At 46.5% G+C, this 21,027-nt stretch overlaps 13 non-coding genes across 13 annotated transcripts; all 13 read right to left on the minus strand.

The window, feature by feature from the left end:
• Window positions 1–990: 990 nt before the first annotated feature.
• LOC142266958 (U2 spliceosomal RNA) lies at window positions 991–1,181 on the minus strand. Its single transcript, XR_012732925.1, has one exon. It is a non-coding gene; the product is annotated as a U2 spliceosomal RNA (small nuclear RNA).
• A 1,387-nt stretch (window positions 1,182–2,568) lies between these two features.
• On the minus strand, window positions 2,569–2,759 carry LOC142266959 (U2 spliceosomal RNA). Its single transcript, XR_012732926.1, has one exon. It is a non-coding gene; the product is annotated as a U2 spliceosomal RNA (small nuclear RNA).
• A 1,387-nt stretch (window positions 2,760–4,146) lies between these two features.
• Window positions 4,147–4,337, minus strand: LOC142266960 (U2 spliceosomal RNA). Its single transcript, XR_012732927.1, has one exon. It is a non-coding gene; the product is annotated as a U2 spliceosomal RNA (small nuclear RNA).
• A 1,388-nt stretch (window positions 4,338–5,725) lies between these two features.
• On the minus strand, window positions 5,726–5,921 carry LOC142266914 (U2 spliceosomal RNA). The gene has a single exon (XR_012732888.1). It is a non-coding gene; the product is annotated as a U2 spliceosomal RNA (small nuclear RNA).
• Window positions 5,922–8,106: 2,185 nt separating this feature from the next.
• On the minus strand, window positions 8,107–8,297 carry LOC142266910 (U2 spliceosomal RNA). The gene has a single exon (XR_012732885.1). It is a non-coding gene; the product is annotated as a U2 spliceosomal RNA (small nuclear RNA).
• A 1,387-nt stretch (window positions 8,298–9,684) lies between these two features.
• LOC142266961 (U2 spliceosomal RNA) lies at window positions 9,685–9,875 on the minus strand. Its single transcript, XR_012732928.1, has one exon. It is a non-coding gene; the product is annotated as a U2 spliceosomal RNA (small nuclear RNA).
• A 1,387-nt stretch (window positions 9,876–11,262) lies between these two features.
• On the minus strand, window positions 11,263–11,453 carry LOC142266962 (U2 spliceosomal RNA). The gene has a single exon (XR_012732929.1). It is a non-coding gene; the product is annotated as a U2 spliceosomal RNA (small nuclear RNA).
• A 1,387-nt stretch (window positions 11,454–12,840) lies between these two features.
• Window positions 12,841–13,031, minus strand: LOC142266963 (U2 spliceosomal RNA). Its single transcript, XR_012732930.1, has one exon. It is a non-coding gene; the product is annotated as a U2 spliceosomal RNA (small nuclear RNA).
• A 1,387-nt stretch (window positions 13,032–14,418) lies between these two features.
• On the minus strand, window positions 14,419–14,609 carry LOC142266965 (U2 spliceosomal RNA). Its single transcript, XR_012732932.1, has one exon. It is a non-coding gene; the product is annotated as a U2 spliceosomal RNA (small nuclear RNA).
• A 1,387-nt stretch (window positions 14,610–15,996) lies between these two features.
• Window positions 15,997–16,187, minus strand: LOC142266966 (U2 spliceosomal RNA). The gene has a single exon (XR_012732933.1). It is a non-coding gene; the product is annotated as a U2 spliceosomal RNA (small nuclear RNA).
• Window positions 16,188–17,574: 1,387 nt separating this feature from the next.
• Window positions 17,575–17,765, minus strand: LOC142266968 (U2 spliceosomal RNA). The gene has a single exon (XR_012732934.1). It is a non-coding gene; the product is annotated as a U2 spliceosomal RNA (small nuclear RNA).
• A 1,387-nt stretch (window positions 17,766–19,152) lies between these two features.
• Window positions 19,153–19,343, minus strand: LOC142266969 (U2 spliceosomal RNA). Its single transcript, XR_012732935.1, has one exon. It is a non-coding gene; the product is annotated as a U2 spliceosomal RNA (small nuclear RNA).
• A 1,387-nt stretch (window positions 19,344–20,730) lies between these two features.
• On the minus strand, window positions 20,731–20,925 carry LOC142266913 (U2 spliceosomal RNA). The gene has a single exon (XR_012732887.1). It is a non-coding gene; the product is annotated as a U2 spliceosomal RNA (small nuclear RNA).
• Between the last annotated feature and the right edge of the window lie 102 nt (window positions 20,926–21,027).

Consider the following 21,027-nt stretch of genomic DNA (forward strand, 5'->3'; position numbering starts at 1 on the left):
CTGTACCTTTCTCACCACCCGCTTCCCTTCTCCTGTCATCCCCCTACCACCCGGGAAAAAAAGAGATTGCCCCCTCCTTCCACTAGCCCACCCTCCCACCCAAAGAACAACTTCTTCTGCGCAGCTTGTTTTCTAGGCAGCAGCGCTATTGTGATGTCATCGGGGGGCATTGTGACAAGCCGCCAGTGTTCCGTCTCTTCATGTTGTGCACAGTTCAAACGGAAAATACATCAACAGGCAGACTACAGAAAAGCTTACTATCAAAGGTTAGAGGGGGGCTTTCTCAGAGGGCTTTTTACAGTTTTTCTATTCCCAATTAGCCGTTTAAGTGTACTTATTGAAAGTAGTAATTCTTTCATAGGCCGCCCTTTCTTAGTATTTGACGTTCCTTATATTGCGGTATGAGGCTTCGCAGTAGGTTGCAAACATTCATCACCCATGACTGTCCCCAATTGAGCTCAGAAGCTCAATGTCTATCATGACCTCTCTTTTAGAATGTCCAAGAGCAAGCAAACTATTCCTCCAGGAGAGGGCGCCAACAGACTACTAAAGAGATCATCATTACTCAAAGAAAACCCCAAAAACCAATGCATGATAGGAATAAACAGGTAACTTTCTTTGGAGTGGAAGCGGAGAGATCGCACCAGATGCCAATTCTAGATGTTATCACACCTGTGGTCACTGCAGCAGCAGGTGAATCCACTTTGTCCAAAAGGGATCTATTCCATTCAATTGCAAATGATCTAGATAAGACAGAGAACTGCAGCACGGGGACATAGCCGAGTTGGTCAGGTTGAGTGGTGATGAGTTTGCTATTTGGATGAATAAAGAAAGTCAAAAGTGTGAAAGATAAAAAACAAAAGGAGGAAGTGTGAAAAGTGAATGGGCCAAATTGAGGTGCATATGAAGACGTATGCTTTCTTCCAATTCATTAAATCGGGCTAATATGAATCAGGTGAATTGAGTTCTGCTTTTGGAAACTGGGTTAAGAAGGGGTGCACCGTTCCTGGAGGTACTGCAATACCAGGTCAATGCGTGGAGTGGACAGAGCAAGCTCTTTTTCCATCTCCCTGTTCTAAAAATCCATTTAATATATGGTCCCCAGATAGGGGACGTATCAGATATTAAACTGATAAGAACAGATACTACACTTGATCTTAGCCAAAAGGCCGAGAAGCGATAACCAGAATTGGTTTGGGCCTCGAGTGGCACCCTGGCCTATGCCGGACACATCTTAGGGAGAGAGAGCGAGAGGGAGACAAACCCACGCCTACACAAGACATTTTGTCACCCAAGCCAACCCTTGAAAAGGCTGCTTTGCAGAGCCAAAACAAGAAGAATGGTGCGTTTTGCAGCCGCCGCCCACTGCAATGAATCTGAATAACTCCTCCTTTAGGGCGCAAGCAACTCCCCTCCCCCTTGCAGTCTTTCCAATTCACGATACAAAAAGACGGACAGGACAGGTTGCCTGACTTTCCGTCACTGCCACCCTTTGCCATCCTTACCCGTAGAAAGCCCTTTCATCATCCCCAAACCCTAATCTTTTCCCTTTCCTTCCCAGCCCCCAAACCCTGCCCTCTGTACCTTTCTCACCACCCGCTTCCCTTCTCCTGTCATCCCCCTACCACCCGGGAAAAAAAGAGATTGCCCCCTCCTTCCACTAGCCCACCCTCCCACCCAAAGAACAACTTCTTCTGCGCAGCTTGTTTTCTAGGCAGCAGCGCTATTGTGATGTCATCGGGGGGCATTGTGACAAGCCGCCAGTGTTCCGTCTCTTCATGTTGTGCACAGTTCAAACGGAAAATACATCAACAGGCAGACTACAGAAAAGCTTACTATCAAAGGTTAGAGGGGGGCTTTCTCAGAGGGCTTTTTACAGTTTTTCTATTCCCAATTAGCCGTTTAAGTGTACTTATTGAAAGTAGTAATTCTTTCATAGGCCGCCCTTTCTTAGTATTTGACGTTCCTTATATTGCGGTATGAGGCTTCGCAGTAGGTTGCAAACATTCATCACCCATGACTGTCCCCAATTGAGCTCAGAAGCTCAATGTCTATCATGACCTCTCTTTTAGAATGTCCAAGAGCAAGCAAACTATTCCTCCAGGAGAGGGCGCCAACAGACTACTAAAGAGATCATCATTACTCAAAGAAAACCCCAAAAACCAATGCATGATAGGAATAAACAGGTAACTTTCTTTGGAGTGGAAGCGGAGAGATCGCACCAGATGCCAATTCTAGATGTTATCACACCTGTGGTCACTGCAGCAGCAGGTGAATCCACTTTGTCCAAAAGGGATCTATTCCATTCAATTGCAAATGATCTAGATAAGACAGAGAACTGCAGCACGGGGACATAGCCGAGTTGGTCAGGTTGAGTGGTGATGAGTTTGCTATTTGGATGAATAAAGAAAGTCAAAAGTGTGAAAGATAAAAAACAAAAGGAGGAAGTGTGAAAAGTGAATGGGCCAAATTGAGGTGCATATGAAGACGTATGCTTTCTTCCAATTCATTAAATCGGGCTAATATGAATCAGGTGAATTGAGTTCTGCTTTTGGAAACTGGGTTAAGAAGGGGTGCACCGTTCCTGGAGGTACTGCAATACCAGGTCAATGCGTGGAGTGGACAGAGCAAGCTCTTTTTCCATCTCCCTGTTCTAAAAATCCATTTAATATATGGTCCCCAGATAGGGGACGTATCAGATATTAAACTGATAAGAACAGATACTACACTTGATCTTAGCCAAAAGGCCGAGAAGCGATAACCAGAATTGGTTTGGGCCTCGAGTGGCACCCTGGCCTATGCCGGACACATCTTAGGGAGAGAGAGCGAGAGGGAGACAAACCCACGCCTACACAAGACATTTTGTCACCCAAGCCAACCCTTGAAAAGGCTGCTTTGCAGAGCCAAAACAAGAAGAATGGTGCGTTTTGCAGCCGCCGCCCACTGCAATGAATCTGAATAACTCCTCCTTTAGGGCGCAAGCAACTCCCCTCCCCCTTGCAGTCTTTCCAATTCACGATACAAAAAGACGGACAGGACAGGTTGCCTGACTTTCCGTCACTGCCACCCTTTGCCATCCTTACCCGTAGAAAGCCCTTTCATCATCCCCAAACCCTAATCTTTTCCCTTTCCTTCCCAGCCCCCAAACCCTGCCCTCTGTACCTTTCTCACCACCCGCTTCCCTTCTCCTGTCATCCCCCTACCACCCGGGAAAAAAAGAGATTGCCCCCTCCTTCCACTAGCCCACCCTCCCACCCAAAGAACAACTTCTTCTGCGCAGCTTGTTTTCTAGGCAGCAGCGCTATTGTGATGTCATCGGGGGGCATTGTGACAAGCCGCCAGTGTTCCGTCTCTTCATGTTGTGCACAGTTCAAACGGAAAATACATCAACAGGCAGACTACAGAAAAGCTTACTATCAAAGGTTAGAGGGGGGCTTTCTCAGAGGGCTTTTTACAGTTTTTCTATTCCCAATTAGCCGTTTAAGTGTACTTATTGAAAGTAGTAATTCTTTCATAGGCCGCCCTTTCTTAGTATTTGACGTTCCTTATATTGCGGTATGAGGCTTCGCAGTAGGTTGCAAACATTCATCACCCATGACTGTCCCCAATTGAGCTCAGAAGCTCAATGTCTATCATGACCTCTCTTTTAGAATGTCCAAGAGCAAGCAAACTATTCCTCCAGGAGAGGGCGCCAACAGACTACTAAAGAGATCATCATTACTCAAAGAAAACCCCAAAAACCAATGCATGATAGGAATAAACAGGTAACTTTCTTTGGAGTGGAAGCGGAGAGATCGCACCAGATGCCAATTCTAGATGTTATCACACCTGTGGTCACTGCAGCAGCAGGTGAATCCACTTTGTCCAAAAGGGATCTATTCCATTCAATTGCAAATGATCTAGATAAGACAGAGAACTGCAGCACGGGGACATAGCCGAGTTGGTCAGGTTGAGTGGTGATGAGTTTGCTATTTGGATGAATAAAGAAAGTCAAAAGTGTGAAAGATAAAAAACAAAAGGAGGAAGTGTGAAAAGTGAATGGGCCAAATTGAGGTGCATATGAAGACGTATGCTTTCTTCCAATTCATTAAATCGGGCTAATATGAATCAGGTGAATTGAGTTCTGCTTTTGGAAACTGGGTTAAGAAGGGGTGCACCGTTCCTGGAGGTACTGCAATACCAGGTCAATGCGTGGAGTGGACAGAGCAAGCTCTTTTTCCATCTCCCTGTTCTAAAAATCCATTTAATATATGGTCCCCAGATAGGGGACGTATCAGATATTAAACTGATAAGAACAGATACTACACTTGATCTTAGCCAAAAGGCCGAGAAGCGATAACCAGAATTGGTTTGGGCCTCGAGTGGCACCCTGGCCTATGCCGGACACATCTTAGGGAGAGAGAGCGAGAGGGAGACAAACCCACGCCTACACAAGACATTTTGTCACCCAAGCCAACCCTTGAAAAGGCTGCTTTGCAGAGCCAAAACAAGAAGAATGGTGCGTTTTGCAGCCGCCGCCCACTGCAATGAATCTGAATAACTCCTCCTTTAGGGCGCAAGCAACTCCCCTCCCCCTTGCAGTCTTTCCAATTCACGATACAAAAAGACGGACAGGACAGGTTGCCTGACTTTCCGTCACTGCCACCCTTTGCCATCCTTACCCGTAGAAAGCCCTTTCATCATCCCCAAACCCTAATCTTTTCCCTTTCCTTCCCAGCCCCCAAACCCTGCCCTCTGTACCTTTCTCACCACCTCGCTTCCCTTCTCCTGTCATCCCCCTACCACCCGGGAAAAAAAGAGATTGCCCCCTCCTTCCACTAGCCCACCCTCCCACCCAAAGAACAACTTCTTCTGCGCAGCTTGTTTTCTAGGCAGCAGCGCTATTGTGATGTCATCGGGGGGCATTGTGACAAGCCGCCAGTGTTCCGTCTCTTCATGTTGTGCACAGTTCAAACGGAAAATACATCAACAGGCAGACTACAGAAAAGCTTACTATCAAAGGTTAGAGGGGGGCTTTCTCAGAGGGCTTTTTACAGTTTTTCTATTCCCAATTAGCCGTTTAAGTGTACTTATTGAAAGTAGTAATTCTTTCATAGGCCGCCCTTTCTTAGTATTTGACGTTCCTTATATTGCGGTATGAGGCTTCGCAGTAGGTTGCAAACATTCATCACCCATGACTGTCCCCAATTGAGCTCAGAAGCTCAATGTCTATCATGACCTCTCTTTTAGAATGTCCAAGAGCAAGCAAACTATTCCTCCAGGAGAGGGCGCCAACAGACTACTAAAGAGATCATCATTACTCAAAGAAAACCCCAAAAACCAATGCATGATAGGAATAAACAGGTAACTTTCTTTGGAGTGGAAGCGGAGAGATCGCACCAGATGCCAATTCTAGATGTTATCACACCTGTGGTCACTGCAGCAGCAGGTGAATCCACTTTGTCCAAAAGGGATCTATTCCATTCAATTGCAAATGATCTAGATAAGACAGAGAACTGCAGCACGGGGACATAGCCGAGTTGGTCAGGTTGAGTGGTGATGAGTTTGCTATTTGGATGAATAAAGAAAGTCAAAAGTGTGAAAGATAAAAAACAAAAGGAGGAAGTGTGAAAAGTGAATGGGCCAAATTGAGGTGCATATGAAGACGTATGCTTTCTTCCAATTCATTAAATCGGGCTAATATGAATCAGGTGAATTGAGTTCTGCTTTTGGAAACTGGGTTAAGAAGGGGTGCACCGTTCCTGGAGGTACTGCAATACCAGGTCAATGCGTGGAGTGGACAGAGCAAGCTCTTTTTCCATCTCCCTGTTCTAAAAATCCATTTAATATATGGTCCCCAGATAGGGGACGTATCAGATATTAAACTGATAAGAACAGATTTTGATTTAATGAAGCTTTCCAAAGCACCACAAAAAATGCATGACCGAAGTCACACCAAAAACAGTGCAAAGGCTAGGATTCGTGTGGACCCCACCGTGAGGAGAGGGTCCCCAAAAATCAACCCCGTCCCTCCGAGCCAGAAGGCCACAGCAAGGGTCAGGGATCTTCGGTGCTCCCCCAAGCCGAAGCCTGGTTGAGCCTTGTCGTTGCTCCCAGCGTCCACCCAGGCATCTTACCCAAGTGGAGTAGAGAGCTACTAGTTGTTGGTTTCGCAGCCGAAACTGCCCGGACCGTCAACCGGTGTTGGTTTCTCAGCCCAAGGCTAACCGGACCTTCAACCGGGTGTTGGTTTCTCAGCCGAAGCTGACCCAGACCTCCAACCGGGTGTTGGTTTCTCAGCCGAAGCTGACCCAGACCTCCAACCGGGTGTTAGTTTCTCAGCCCAAAGCTGACCAGACCTCCGACCGGGATTATAAAAATTTCCCTTCCTAGCCAGAAGGCCGGGATAGGGTAATATGCTCAAAAAGTATGAAAAGGCAAGGTACGGTGTGCTACAGAGCCCAAGGCTTGCCGGGGTCCCAAGCCAGCAAGCTCAGACTCACTCCAGGGTCGTCAGTCCTGGGGCACGTTGTACCATAGCCCCCCACCCTTACTCAGTCTAATAGCCTCGATCCTGGTAGGGCCATGTTTTCCTCTAGATGAATATACTATCCACCCAGAGTACTAGCAAGCGCAACCTTCCAGTGTGCATTGTATCATTGTACTAAGGTGGCCTGGAGCTTAAACCACCTCTTCGAACAACACGACACTTGATCTTAGCCAAAAGGCCGAGAAGCGATAACCAGAATTGGTTTGGGCCTCGAGTGGCACCCTGGCCTATGCCGGACACATCTTAGGGAGAGAGAGCGAGAGGGAGACAAACCCACGCCTACACAAGACATTTTGTCACCCAAGCCAACCCTTGAAAAGGCTGCTTTGCAGAGCCAAAACAAGAAGAATGGTGCGTTTTGCAGCCGCCGCCCACTGCAATGAATCTGAATAACTCCTCCTTTAGGGCGCAAGCAACTCCCCTCCCCCTTGCAGTCTTTCCAATTCACGATACAAAAAGACGGACAGGACAGGTTGCCTGACTTTCCGTCACTGCCACCCTTTGCCATCCTTACCCGTAGAAAGCCCTTTCATCATCCCCAAACCCTAATCTTTTCCCTTTCCTTCCCAGCCCCCAAACCCTGCCCTCTGTACCTTTCTCACCACCCGCTTCCCTTCTCCTGTCATCCCCCTACCACCCGGGAAAAAAAGAGATTGCCCCCTCCTTCCACTAGCCCACCCTCCCACCCAAAGAACAACTTCTTCTGCGCAGCTTGTTTTCTAGGCAGCAGCGCTATTGTGATGTCATCGGGGGGCATTGTGACAAGCCGCCAGTGTTCCGTCTCTTCATGTTGTGCACAGTTCAAACGGAAAATACATCAACAGGCAGACTACAGAAAAGCTTACTATCAAAGGTTAGAGGGGGGCTTTCTCAGAGGGCTTTTTACAGTTTTTCTATTCCCAATTAGCCGTTTAAGTGTACTTATTGAAAGTAGTAATTCTTTCATAGGCCGCCCTTTCTTAGTATTTGACGTTCCTTATATTGCGGTATGAGGCTTCGCAGTAGGTTGCAAACATTCATCACCCATGACTGTCCCCAATTGAGCTCAGAAGCTCAATGTCTATCATGACCTCTCTTTTAGAATGTCCAAGAGCAAGCAAACTATTCCTCCAGGAGAGGGCGCCAACAGACTACTAAAGAGATCATCATTACTCAAAGAAAACCCCAAAAACCAATGCATGATAGGAATAAACAGGTAACTTTCTTTGGAGTGGAAGCGGAGAGATCGCACCAGATGCCAATTCTAGATGTTATCACACCTGTGGTCACTGCAGCAGCAGGTGAATCCACTTTGTCCAAAAGGGATCTATTCCATTCAATTGCAAATGATCTAGATAAGACAGAGAACTGCAGCACGGGGACATAGCCGAGTTGGTCAGGTTGAGTGGTGATGAGTTTGCTATTTGGATGAATAAAGAAAGTCAAAAGTGTGAAAGATAAAAAACAAAAGGAGGAAGTGTGAAAAGTGAATGGGCCAAATTGAGGTGCATATGAAGACGTATGCTTTCTTCCAATTCATTAAATCGGGCTAATATGAATCAGGTGAATTGAGTTCTGCTTTTGGAAACTGGGTTAAGAAGGGGTGCACCGTTCCTGGAGGTACTGCAATACCAGGTCAATGCGTCGAGTGGACAGAGCAAGCTCTTTTTCCATCTCCCTGTTCTAAAAATCCATTTAATATATGGTCCCCAGATAGGGGACGTATCAGATATTAAACTGATAAGAACAGATACTACACTTGATCTTAGCCAAAAGGCCGAGAAGCGATAACCAGAATTGGTTTGGGCCTCGAGTGGCACCCTGGCCTATGCCGGACACATCTTAGGGAGAGAGAGCGAGAGGGAGACAAACCCACGCCTACACAAGACATTTTGTCACCCAAGCCAACCCTTGAAAAGGCTGCTTTGCAGAGCCAAAACAAGAAGAATGGTGCGTTTTGCAGCCGCCGCCCACTGCAATGAATCTGAATAACTCCTCCTTTAGGGCGCAAGCAACTCCCCTCCCCCTTGCAGTCTTTCCAATTCACGATACAAAAAGACGGACAGGACAGGTTGCCTGACTTTCCGTCACTGCCACCCTTTGCCATCCTTACCCGTAGAAAGCCCTTTCATCATCCCCAAACCCTAATCTTTTCCCTTTCCTTCCCAGCCCCCAAACCCTGCCCTCTGTACCTTTCTCACCACCCGCTTCCCTTCTCCTGTCATCCCCCTACCACCCGGGAAAAAAAGAGATTGCCCCCTCCTTCCACTAGCCCACCCTCCCACCCAAAGAACAACTTCTTCTGCGCAGCTTGTTTTCTAGGCAGCAGCGCTATTGTGATGTCATCGGGGGGCATTGTGACAAGCCGCCAGTGTTCCGTCTCTTCATGTTGTGCACAGTTCAAACGGAAAATACATCAACAGGCAGACTACAGAAAAGCTTACTATCAAAGGTTAGAGGGGGGCTTTCTCAGAGGGCTTTTTACAGTTTTTCTATTCCCAATTAGCCGTTTAAGTGTACTTATTGAAAGTAGTAATTCTTTCATAGGCCGCCCTTTCTTAGTATTTGACGTTCCTTATATTGCGGTATGAGGCTTCGCAGTAGGTTGCAAACATTCATCACCCATGACTGTCCCCAATTGAGCTCAGAAGCTCAATGTCTATCATGACCTCTCTTTTAGAATGTCCAAGAGCAAGCAAACTATTCCTCCAGGAGAGGGCGCCAACAGACTACTAAAGAGATCATCATTACTCAAAGAAAACCCCAAAAACCAATGCATGATAGGAATAAACAGGTAACTTTCTTTGGAGTGGAAGCGGAGAGATCGCACCAGATGCCAATTCTAGATGTTATCACACCTGTGGTCACTGCAGCAGCAGGTGAATCCACTTTGTCCAAAAGGGATCTATTCCATTCAATTGCAAATGATCTAGATAAGACAGAGAACTGCAGCACGGGGACATAGCCGAGTTGGTCAGGTTGAGTGGTGATGAGTTTGCTATTTGGATGAATAAAGAAAGTCAAAAGTGTGAAAGATAAAAAACAAAAGGAGGAAGTGTGAAAAGTGAATGGGCCAAATTGAGGTGCATATGAAGACGTATGCTTTCTTCCAATTCATTAAATCGGGCTAATATGAATCAGGTGAATTGAGTTCTGCTTTTGGAAACTGGGTTAAGAAGGGGTGCACCGTTCCTGGAGGTACTGCAATACCAGGTCAATGCGTGGAGTGGACAGAGCAAGCTCTTTTTCCATCTCCCTGTTCTAAAAATCCATTTAATATATGGTCCCCAGATAGGGGACGTATCAGATATTAAACTGATAAGAACAGATACTACACTTGATCTTAGCCAAAAGGCCGAGAAGCGATAACCAGAATTGGTTTGGGCCTCGAGTGGCACCCTGGCCTATGCCGGACACATCTTAGGGAGAGAGAGCGAGAGGGAGACAAACCCACGCCTACACAAGACATTTTGTCACCCAAGCCAACCCTTGAAAAGGCTGCTTTGCAGAGCCAAAACAAGAAGAATGGTGCGTTTTGCAGCCGCCGCCCACTGCAATGAATCTGAATAACTCCTCCTTTAGGGCGCAAGCAACTCCCCTCCCCCTTGCAGTCTTTCCAATTCACGATACAAAAAGACGGACAGGACAGGTTGCCTGACTTTCCGTCACTGCCACCCTTTGCCATCCTTACCCGTAGAAAGCCCTTTCATCATCCCCAAACCCTAATCTTTTCCCTTTCCTTCCCAGCCCCCAAACCCTGCCCTCTGTACCTTTCTCACCACCCGCTTCCCTTCTCCTGTCATCCCCCTACCACCCGGGAAAAAAAGAGATTGCCCCCTCCTTCCACTAGCCCACCCTCCCACCCAAAGAACAACTTCTTCTGCGCAGCTTGTTTTCTAGGCAGCAGCGCTATTGTGATGTCATCGGGGGGCATTGTGACAAGCCGCCAGTGTTCCGTCTCTTCATGTTGTGCACAGTTCAAACGGAAAATACATCAACAGGCAGACTACAGAAAAGCTTACTATCAAAGGTTAGAGGGGGGCTTTCTCAGAGGGCTTTTTACAGTTTTTCTATTCCCAATTAGCCGTTTAAGTGTACTTATTGAAAGTAGTAATTCTTTCATAGGCCGCCCTTTCTTAGTATTTGACGTTCCTTATATTGCGGTATGAGGCTTCGCAGTAGGTTGCAAACATTCATCACCCATGACTGTCCCCAATTGAGCTCAGAAGCTCAATGTCTATCATGACCTCTCTTTTAGAATGTCCAAGAGCAAGCAAACTATTCCTCCAGGAGAGGGCGCCAACAGACTACTAAAGAGATCATCATTACTCAAAGAAAACCCCAAAAACCAATGCATGATAGGAATAAACAGGTAACTTTCTTTGGAGTGGAAGCGGAGAGATCGCACCAGATGCCAATTCTAGATGTTATCACACCTGTGGTCACTGCAGCAGCAGGTGAATCCACTTTGTCCAAAAGGGATCTATTCCATTCAATTGCAAATGATCTAGATAAGACAGAGAACTGCAGCACGGGGACATAGCCGAGTTGGTCAGGTTGAGTGGTGATGAGTTTGCTATTTGGATGAATAAAGAAAGTCAAAAGTGTGAAAGATAAAAAACAAAAGGAGGAAGTGTGAAAAGTGAATGGGCCAAATTGAGGTGCATATGAAGACGTATGCTTTCTTCCAATTCATTAAATCGGGCTAATATGAATCAGGTGAATTGAGTTCTGCTTTTGGAAACTGGGTTAAGAAGGGGTGCACCGTTCCTGGAGGTACTGCAATACCAGGTCAATGCGTGGAGTGGACAGAGCAAGCTCTTTTTCCATCTCCCTGTTCTAAAAATCCATTTAATATATGGTCCCCAGATAGGGGACGTATCAGATATTAAACTGATAAGAACAGATACTACACTTGATCTTAGCCAAAAGGCCGAGAAGCGATAACCAGAATTGGTTTGGGCCTCGAGTGGCACCCTGGCCTATGCCGGACACATCTTAGGGAGAGAGAGCGAGAGGGAGACAAACCCACGCCTACACAAGACATTTTGTCACCCAAGCCAACCCTTGAAAAGGCTGCTTTGCAGAGCCAAAACAAGAAGAATGGTGCGTTTTGCAGCCGCCGCCCACTGCAATGAATCTGAATAACTCCTCCTTTAGGGCGCAAGCAACTCCCCTCCCCCTTGCAGTCTTTCCAATTCACGATACAAAAAGACGGACAGGACAGGTTGCCTGACTTTCCGTCACTGCCACCCTTTGCCATCCTTACCCGTAGAAAGCCCTTTCATCATCCCCAAACCCTAATCTTTTCCCTTTCCTTCCCAGCCCCCAAACCCTGCCCTCTGTACCTTTCTCACCACCCGCTTCCCTTCTCCTGTCATCCCCCTACCACCCGGGAAAAAAAGAGATTGCCCCCTCCTTCCACTAGCCCACCCTCCCACCCAAAGAACAACTTCTTCTGCGCAGCTTGTTTTCTAGGCAGCAGCGCTATTGTGATGTCATCGGGGGGCATTGTGACAAGCCGCCAGTGTTCCGTCTCTTCATGTTGTGCACAGTTCAAACGGAAAATACATCAACAGGCAGACTACAGAAAAGCTTACTATCAAAGGTTAGAGGGGGGCTTTCTCAGAGGGCTTTTTACAGTTTTTCTATTCCCAATTAGCCGTTTAAGTGTACTTATTGAAAGTAGTAATTCTTTCATAGGCCGCCCTTTCTTAGTATTTGACGTTCCTTATATTGCGGTATGAGGCTTCGCAGTAGGTTGCAAACATTCATCACCCATGACTGTCCCCAATTGAGCTCAGAAGCTCAATGTCTATCATGACCTCTCTTTTAGAATGTCCAAGAGCAAGCAAACTATTCCTCCAGGAGAGGGCGCCAACAGACTACTAAAGAGATCATCATTACTCAAAGAAAACCCCAAAAACCAATGCATGATAGGAATAAACAGGTAACTTTCTTTGGAGTGGAAGCGGAGAGATCGCACCAGATGCCAATTCTAGATGTTATCACACCTGTGGTCACTGCAGCAGCAGGTGAATCCACTTTGTCCAAAAGGGATCTATTCCATTCAATTGCAAATGATCTAGATAAGACAGAGAACTGCAGCACGGGGACATAGCCGAGTTGGTCAGGTTGAGTGGTGATGAGTTTGCTATTTGGATGAATAAAGAAAGTCAAAAGTGTGAAAGATAAAAAACAAAAGGAGGAAGTGTGAAAAGTGAATGGGCCAAATTGAGGTGCATATGAAGACGTATGCTTTCTTCCAATTCATTAAATCGGGCTAATATGAATCAGGTGAATTGAGTTCTGCTTTTGGAAACTGGGTTAAGAAGGGGTGCACCGTTCCTGGAGGTACTGCAATACCAGGTCAATGCGTGGAGTGGACAGAGCAAGCTCTTTTTCCATCTCCCTGTTCTAAAAATCCATTTAATATATGGTCCCCAGATAGGGGACGTATCAGATATTAAACTGATAAGAACAGATACTACACTTGATCTTAGCCAAAAGGCCGAGAAGCGATAACCAGAATTGGTTTGGGCCTCGAGTGGCACCCTGGCCTATGCCGGACACATCTTAGGGAGAGAGAGCGAGAGGGAGACAAACCCACGCCTACACAAGACATTTTGTCACCCAAGCCAACCCTTGAAAAGGCTGCTTTGCAGAGCCAAAACAAGAAGAATGGTGCGTTTTGCAGCCGCCGCCCACTGCAATGAATCTGAATAACTCCTCCTTTAGGGCGCAAGCAACTCCCCTCCCCCTTGCAGTCTTTCCAATTCACGATACAAAAAGACGGACAGGACAGGTTGCCTGACTTTCCGTCACTGCCACCCTTTGCCATCCTTACCCGTAGAAAGCCCTTTCATCATCCCCAAACCCTAATCTTTTCCCTTTCCTTCCCAGCCCCCAAACCCTGCCCTCTGTACCTTTCTCACCACCCGCTTCCCTTCTCCTGTCATCCCCCTACCACCCGGGAAAAAAAGAGATTGCCCCCTCCTTCCACTAGCCCACCCTCCCACCCAAAGAACAACTTCTTCTGCGCAGCTTGTTTTCTAGGCAGCAGCGCTATTGTGATGTCATCGGGGGGCATTGTGACAAGCCGCCAGTGTTCCGTCTCTTCATGTTGTGCACAGTTCAAACGGAAAATACATCAACAGGCAGACTACAGAAAAGCTTACTATCAAAGGTTAGAGGGGGGCTTTCTCAGAGGGCTTTTTACAGTTTTTCTATTCCCAATTAGCCGTTTAAGTGTACTTATTGAAAGTAGTAATTCTTTCATAGGCCGCCCTTTCTTAGTATTTGACGTTCCTTATATTGCGGTATGAGGCTTCGCAGTAGGTTGCAAACATTCATCACCCATGACTGTCCCCAATTGAGCTCAGAAGCTCAATGTCTATCATGACCTCTCTTTTAGAATGTCCAAGAGCAAGCAAACTATTCCTCCAGGAGAGGGCGCCAACAGACTACTAAAGAGATCATCATTACTCAAAGAAAACCCCAAAAACCAATGCATGATAGGAATAAACAGGTAACTTTCTTTGGAGTGGAAGCGGAGAGATCGCACCAGATGCCAATTCTAGATGTTATCACACCTGTGGTCACTGCAGCAGCAGGTGAATCCACTTTGTCCAAAAGGGATCTATTCCATTCAATTGCAAATGATCTAGATAAGACAGAGAACTGCAGCACGGGGACATAGCCGAGTTGGTCAGGTTGAGTGGTGATGAGTTTGCTATTTGGATGAATAAAGAAAGTCAAAAGTGTGAAAGATAAAAAACAAAAGGAGGAAGTGTGAAAAGTGAATGGGCCAAATTGAGGTGCATATGAAGACGTATGCTTTCTTCCAATTCATTAAATCGGGCTAATATGAATCAGGTGAATTGAGTTCTGCTTTTGGAAACTGGGTTAAGAAGGGGTGCACCGTTCCTGGAGGTACTGCAATACCAGGTCAATGCGTGGAGTGGACAGAGCAAGCTCTTTTTCCATCTCCCTGTTCTAAAAATCCATTTAATATATGGTCCCCAGATAGGGGACGTATCAGATATTAAACTGATAAGAACAGATACTACACTTGATCTTAGCCAAAAGGCCGAGAAGCGATAACCAGAATTGGTTTGGGCCTCGAGTGGCACCCTGGCCTATGCCGGACACATCTTAGGGAGAGAGAGCGAGAGGGAGACAAACCCACGCCTACACAAGACATTTTGTCACCCAAGCCAACCCTTGAAAAGGCTGCTTTGCAGAGCCAAAACAAGAAGAATGGTGCGTTTTGCAGCCGCCGCCCACTGCAATGAATCTGAATAACTCCTCCTTTAGGGCGCAAGCAACTCCCCTCCCCCTTGCAGTCTTTCCAATTCACGATACAAAAAGACGGACAGGACAGGTTGCCTGACTTTCCGTCACTGCCACCCTTTGCCATCCTTACCCGTAGAAAGCCCTTTCATCATCCCCAAACCCTAATCTTTTCCCTTTCCTTCCCAGCCCCCAAACCCTGCCCTCTGTACCTTTCTCACCACCCGCTTCCCTTCTCCTGTCATCCCCCTACCACCCGGGAAAAAAAGAGATTGCCCCCTCCTTCCACTAGCCCACCCTCCCACCCAAAGAACAACTTCTTCTGCGCAGCTTGTTTTCTAGGCAGCAGCGCTATTGTGATGTCATCGGGGGGCATTGTGACAAGCCGCCAGTGTTCCGTCTCTTCATGTTGTGCACAGTTCAAACGGAAAATACATCAACAGGCAGACTACAGAAAAGCTTACTATCAAAGGTTAGAGGGGGGCTTTCTCAGAGGGCTTTTTACAGTTTTTCTATTCCCAATTAGCCGTTTAAGTGTACTTATTGAAAGTAGTAATTCTTTCATAGGCCGCCCTTTCTTAGTATTTGACGTTCCTTATATTGCGGTATGAGGCTTCGCAGTAGGTTGCAAACATTCATCACCCATGACTGTCCCCAATTGAGCTCAGAAGCTCAATGTCTATCATGACCTCTCTTTTAGAATGTCCAAGAGCAAGCAAACTATTCCTCCAGGAGAGGGCGCCAACAGACTACTAAAGAGATCATCATTACTCAAAGAAAACCCCAAAAACCAATGCATGATAGGAATAAACAGGTAACTTTCTTTGGAGTGGAAGCGGAGAGATCGCACCAGATGCCAATTCTAGATGTTATCACACCTGTGGTCACTGCAGCAGCAGGTGAATCCACTTTGTCCAAAAGGGATCTATTCCATTCAATTGCAAATGATCTAGATAAGACAGAGAACTGCAGCACGGGGACATAGCCGAGTTGGTCAGGTTGAGTGGTGATGAGTTTGCTATTTGGATGAATAAAGAAAGTCAAAAGTGTGAAAGATAAAAAACAAAAGGAGGAAGTGTGAAAAGTGAATGGGCCAAATTGAGGTGCATATGAAGACGTATGCTTTCTTCCAATTCATTAAATCGGGCTAATATGAATCAGGTGAATTGAGTTCTGCTTTTGGAAACTGGGTTAAGAAGGGGTGCACCGTTCCTGGAGGTACTGCAATACCAGGTCAATGCGTGGAGTGGACAGAGCAAGCTCTTTTTCCATCTCCCTGTTCTAAAAATCCATTTAATATATGGTCCCCAGATAGGGGACGTATCAGATATTAAACTGATAAGAACAGATACTACACTTGATCTTAGCCAAAAGGCCGAGAAGCGATAACCAGAATTGGTTTGGGCCTCGAGTGGCACCCTGGCCTATGCCGGACACATCTTAGGGAGAGAGAGCGAGAGGGAGACAAACCCACGCCTACACAAGACATTTTGTCACCCAAGCCAACCCTTGAAAAGGCTGCTTTGCAGAGCCAAAACAAGAAGAATGGTGCGTTTTGCAGCCGCCGCCCACTGCAATGAATCTGAATAACTCCTCCTTTAGGGCGCAAGCAACTCCCCTCCCCCTTGCAGTCTTTCCAATTCACGATACAAAAAGACGGACAGGACAGGTTGCCTGACTTTCCGTCACTGCCACCCTTTGCCATCCTTACCCGTAGAAAGCCCTTTCATCATCCCCAAACCCTAATCTTTTCCCTTTCCTTCCCAGCCCCCAAACCCTGCCCTCTGTACCTTTCTCACCACCCGCTTCCCTTCTCCTGTCATCCCCCTACCACCCGGGAAAAAAAGAGATTGCCCCCTCCTTCCACTAGCCCACCCTCCCACCCAAAGAACAACTTCTTCTGCGCAGCTTGTTTTCTAGGCAGCAGCGCTATTGTGATGTCATCGGGGGGCATTGTGACAAGCCGCCAGTGTTCCGTCTCTTCATGTTGTGCACAGTTCAAACGGAAAATACATCAACAGGCAGACTACAGAAAAGCTTACTATCAAAGGTTAGAGGGGGGCTTTCTCAGAGGGCTTTTTACAGTTTTTCTATTCCCAATTAGCCGTTTAAGTGTACTTATTGAAAGTAGTAATTCTTTCATAGGCCGCCCTTTCTTAGTATTTGACGTTCCTTATATTGCGGTATGAGGCTTCGCAGTAGGTTGCAAACATTCATCACCCATGACTGTCCCCAATTGAGCTCAGAAGCTCAATGTCTATCATGACCTCTCTTTTAGAATGTCCAAGAGCAAGCAAACTATTCCTCCAGGAGAGGGCGCCAACAGACTACTAAAGAGATCATCATTACTCAAAGAAAACCCCAAAAACCAATGCATGATAGGAATAAACAGGTAACTTTCTTTGGAGTGGAAGCGGAGAGATCGCACCAGATGCCAATTCTAGATGTTATCACACCTGTGGTCACTGCAGCAGCAGGTGAATCCACTTTGTCCAAAAGGGATCTATTCCATTCAATTGCAAATGATCTAGATAAGACAGAGAACTGCAGCACGGGGACATAGCCGAGTTGGTCAGGTTGAGTGGTGATGAGTTTGCTATTTGGATGAATAAAGAAAGTCAAAAGTGTGAAAGATAAAAAACAAAAGGAGGAAGTGTGAAAAGTGAATGGGCCAAATTGAGGTGCATATGAAGACGTATGCTTTCTTCCAATTCATTAAATCGGGCTAATATGAATCAGGTGAATTGAGTTCTGCTTTTGGAAACTGGGTTAAGAAGGGGTGCACCGTTCCTGGAGGTACTGCAATACCAGGTCAATGCGTGGAGTGGACAGAGCAAGCTCTTTTTCCATCTCCCTGTTCTAAAAATCCATTTAATATATGGTCCCCAGATAGGGGACGTATCAGATATTAAACTGATAAGAACAGATACTACACTTGATCTTAGCCAAAAGGCCGAGAAGCGATAACCAGAATTGGTTTGGGCCTCGAGTGGCACCCTGGCCTATGCCGGACACATCTTAGGGAGAGAGAGCGAGAGGGAGACAAACCCACGCCTACACAAGACATTTTGTCACCCAAGCCAACCCTTGAAAAGGCTGCTTTGCAGAGCCAAAACAAGAAGAATGGTGCGTTTTGCAGCCGCCGCCCACTGCAATGAATCTGAATAACTCCTCCTTTAGGGCGCAAGCAACTCCCCTCCCCCTTGCAGTCTTTCCAATTCACGATACAAAAAGACGGACAGGACAGGTTGCCTGACTTTCCGTCACTGCCACCCTTTGCCATCCTTACCCGTAGAAAGCCCTTTCATCATCCCCAAACCCTAATCTTTTCCCTTTCCTTCCCAGCCCCCAAACCCTGCCCTCTGTACCTTTCTCACCACCCGCTTCCCTTCTCCTGTCATCCCCCTACCACCCGGGAAAAAAAGAGATTGCCCCCTCCTTCCACTAGCCCACCCTCCCACCCAAAGAACAACTTCTTCTGCGCAGCTTGTTTTCTAGGCAGCAGCGCTATTGTGATGTCATCGGGGGGCATTGTGACAAGCCGCCAGTGTTCCGTCTCTTCATGTTGTGCACAGTTCAAACGGAAAATACATCAACAGGCAGACTACAGAAAAGCTTACTATCAAAGGTTAGAGGGGGGCTTTCTCAGAGGGCTTTTTACAGTTTTTCTATTCCCAATTAGCCGTTTAAGTGTACTTATTGAAAGTAGTAATTCTTTCATAGGCCGCCCTTTCTTAGTATTTGACGTTCCTTATATTGCGGTATGAGGCTTCGCAGTAGGTTGCAAACATTCATCACCCATGACTGTCCCCAATTGAGCTCAGAAGCTCAATGTCTATCATGACCTCTCTTTTAGAATGTCCAAGAGCAAGCAAACTATTCCTCCAGGAGAGGGCGCCAACAGACTACTAAAGAGATCATCATTACTCAAAGAAAACCCCAAAAACCAATGCATGATAGGAATAAACAGGTAACTTTCTTTGGAGTGGAAGCGGAGAGATCGCACCAGATGCCAATTCTAGATGTTATCACACCTGTGGTCACTGCAGCAGCAGGTGAATCCACTTTGTCCAAAAGGGATCTATTCCATTCAATTGCAAATGATCTAGATAAGACAGAGAACTGCAGCACGGGGACATAGCCGAGTTGGTCAGGTTGAGTGGTGATGAGTTTGCTATTTGGATGAATAAAGAAAGTCAAAAGTGTGAAAGATAAAAAACAAAAGGAGGAAGTGTGAAAAGTGAATGGGCCAAATTGAGGTGCATATGAAGACGTATGCTTTCTTCCAATTCATTAAATCGGGCTAATATGAATCAGGTGAATTGAGTTCTGCTTTTGGAAACTGGGTTAAGAAGGGGTGCACCGTTCCTGGAGGTACTGCAATACCAGGTCAATGCGTGGAGTGGACAGAGCAAGCTCTTTTTCCATCTCCCTGTTCTAAAAATCCATTTAATATATGGTCCCCAGATAGGGGACGTATCAGATATTAAACTGATAAGAACAGATACTACACTTGATCTTAGCCAAAAGGCCGAGAAGCGATAACCAGAATTGGTTTGGGCCTCGAGTGGCACCCTGGCCTATGCCGGACACATCTTAGGGAGAGAGAGCGAGAGGGAGACAAACCCACGCCTACACAAGACATTTTGTCACCCAAGCCAACCCTTGAAAAGGCTGCTTTGCAGAGCCAAAACAAGAAGAATGGTGCGTTTTGCAGCCGCCGCCCACTGCAATGAATCTGAATAACTCCTCCTTTAGGGCGCAAGCAACTCCCCTCCCCCTTGCAGTCTTTCCAATTCACGATACAAAAAGACGGACAGGACAGGTTGCCTGACTTTCCGTCACTGCCACCCTTTGCCATCCTTACCCGTAGAAAGCCCTTTCATCATCCCCAAACCCTAATCTTTTCCCTTTCCTTCCCAGCCCCCAAACCCTGCCCTCTGTACCTTTCTCACCACCCGCTTCCCTTCTCCTGTCATCCCCCTACCACCCGGGAAAAAAAGAGATTGCCCCCTCCTTCCACTAGCCCACCCTCCCACCCAAAGAACAACTTCTTCTGCGCAGCTTGTTTTCTAGGCAGCAGCGCTATTGTGATGTCATCGGGGGGCATTGTGACAAGCCGCCAGTGTTCCGTCTCTTCATGTTGTGCACAGTTCAAACGGAAAATACATCAACAGGCAGACTACAGAAAAGCTTACTATCAAAGGTTAGAGGGGGGCTTTCTCAGAGGGCTTTTTACAGTTTTTCTATTCCCAATTAGCCGTTTAAGTGTACTTATTGAAAGTAGTAATTCTTTCATAGGCCGCCCTTTCTTAGTATTTGACGTTCCTTATATTGCGGTATGAGGCTTCGCAGTAGGTTGCAAACATTCATCACCCATGACTGTCCCCAATTGAGCTCAGAAGCTCAATGTCTATCATGACCTCTCTTTTAGAATGTCCAAGAGCAAGCAAACTATTCCTCCAGGAGAGGGCGCCAACAGACTACTAAAGAGATCATCATTACTCAAAGAAAACCCCAAAAACCAATGCATGATAGGAATAAACAGGTAACTTTCTTTGGAGTGGAAGCGGAGAGATCGCACCAGATGCCAATTCTAGATGTTATCACACCTGTGGTCACTGCAGCAGCAGGTGAATCCACTTTGTCCAAAAGGGATCTATTCCATTCAATTGCAAATGATCTAGATAAGACAGAGAACTGCAGCACGGGGACATAGCCGAGTTGGTCAGGTTGAGTGGTGATGAGTTTGCTATTTGGATGAATAAAGAAAGTCAAAAGTGTGAAAGATAAAAAACAAAAGGAGGAAGTGTGAAAAGTGAATGGGCCAAATTGAGGTGCATATGAAGACGTATGCTTTCTTCCAATTCATTAAATCGGGCTAATATGAATCAGGTGAATTGAGTTCTGCTTTTGGAAACTGGGTTAAGAAGGGGTGCACCGTTCCTGGAGGTACTGCAATACCAGGTCAATGCGTGGAGTGGACAGAGCAAGCTCTTTTTCCATCTCCCTGTTCTAAAAATCCATTTAATATATGGTCCCCAGATAGGGGACGTATCAGATATTAAACTGATAAGAACAGATTTTGATTTAATGAAGCTTTCCAAAGCACCGCAAAAATGCATGACCGAAGTCACACCAAAAACAGTGCAAAGGCTAGGATTCGTGTGGACCCCTCCGTGAGAAGAGGATCCCCAAAAATCAACCCCGTCCCTCCGAGCCAGAAG

The sequence above is a fragment of the Anomaloglossus baeobatrachus genome, unplaced genomic scaffold (assembly GCF_048569485.1).
Source record: "Anomaloglossus baeobatrachus isolate aAnoBae1 unplaced genomic scaffold, aAnoBae1.hap1 Scaffold_2930, whole genome shotgun sequence".
Taxonomy (NCBI): domain Eukaryota; kingdom Metazoa; phylum Chordata; class Amphibia; order Anura; family Aromobatidae; genus Anomaloglossus; species Anomaloglossus baeobatrachus.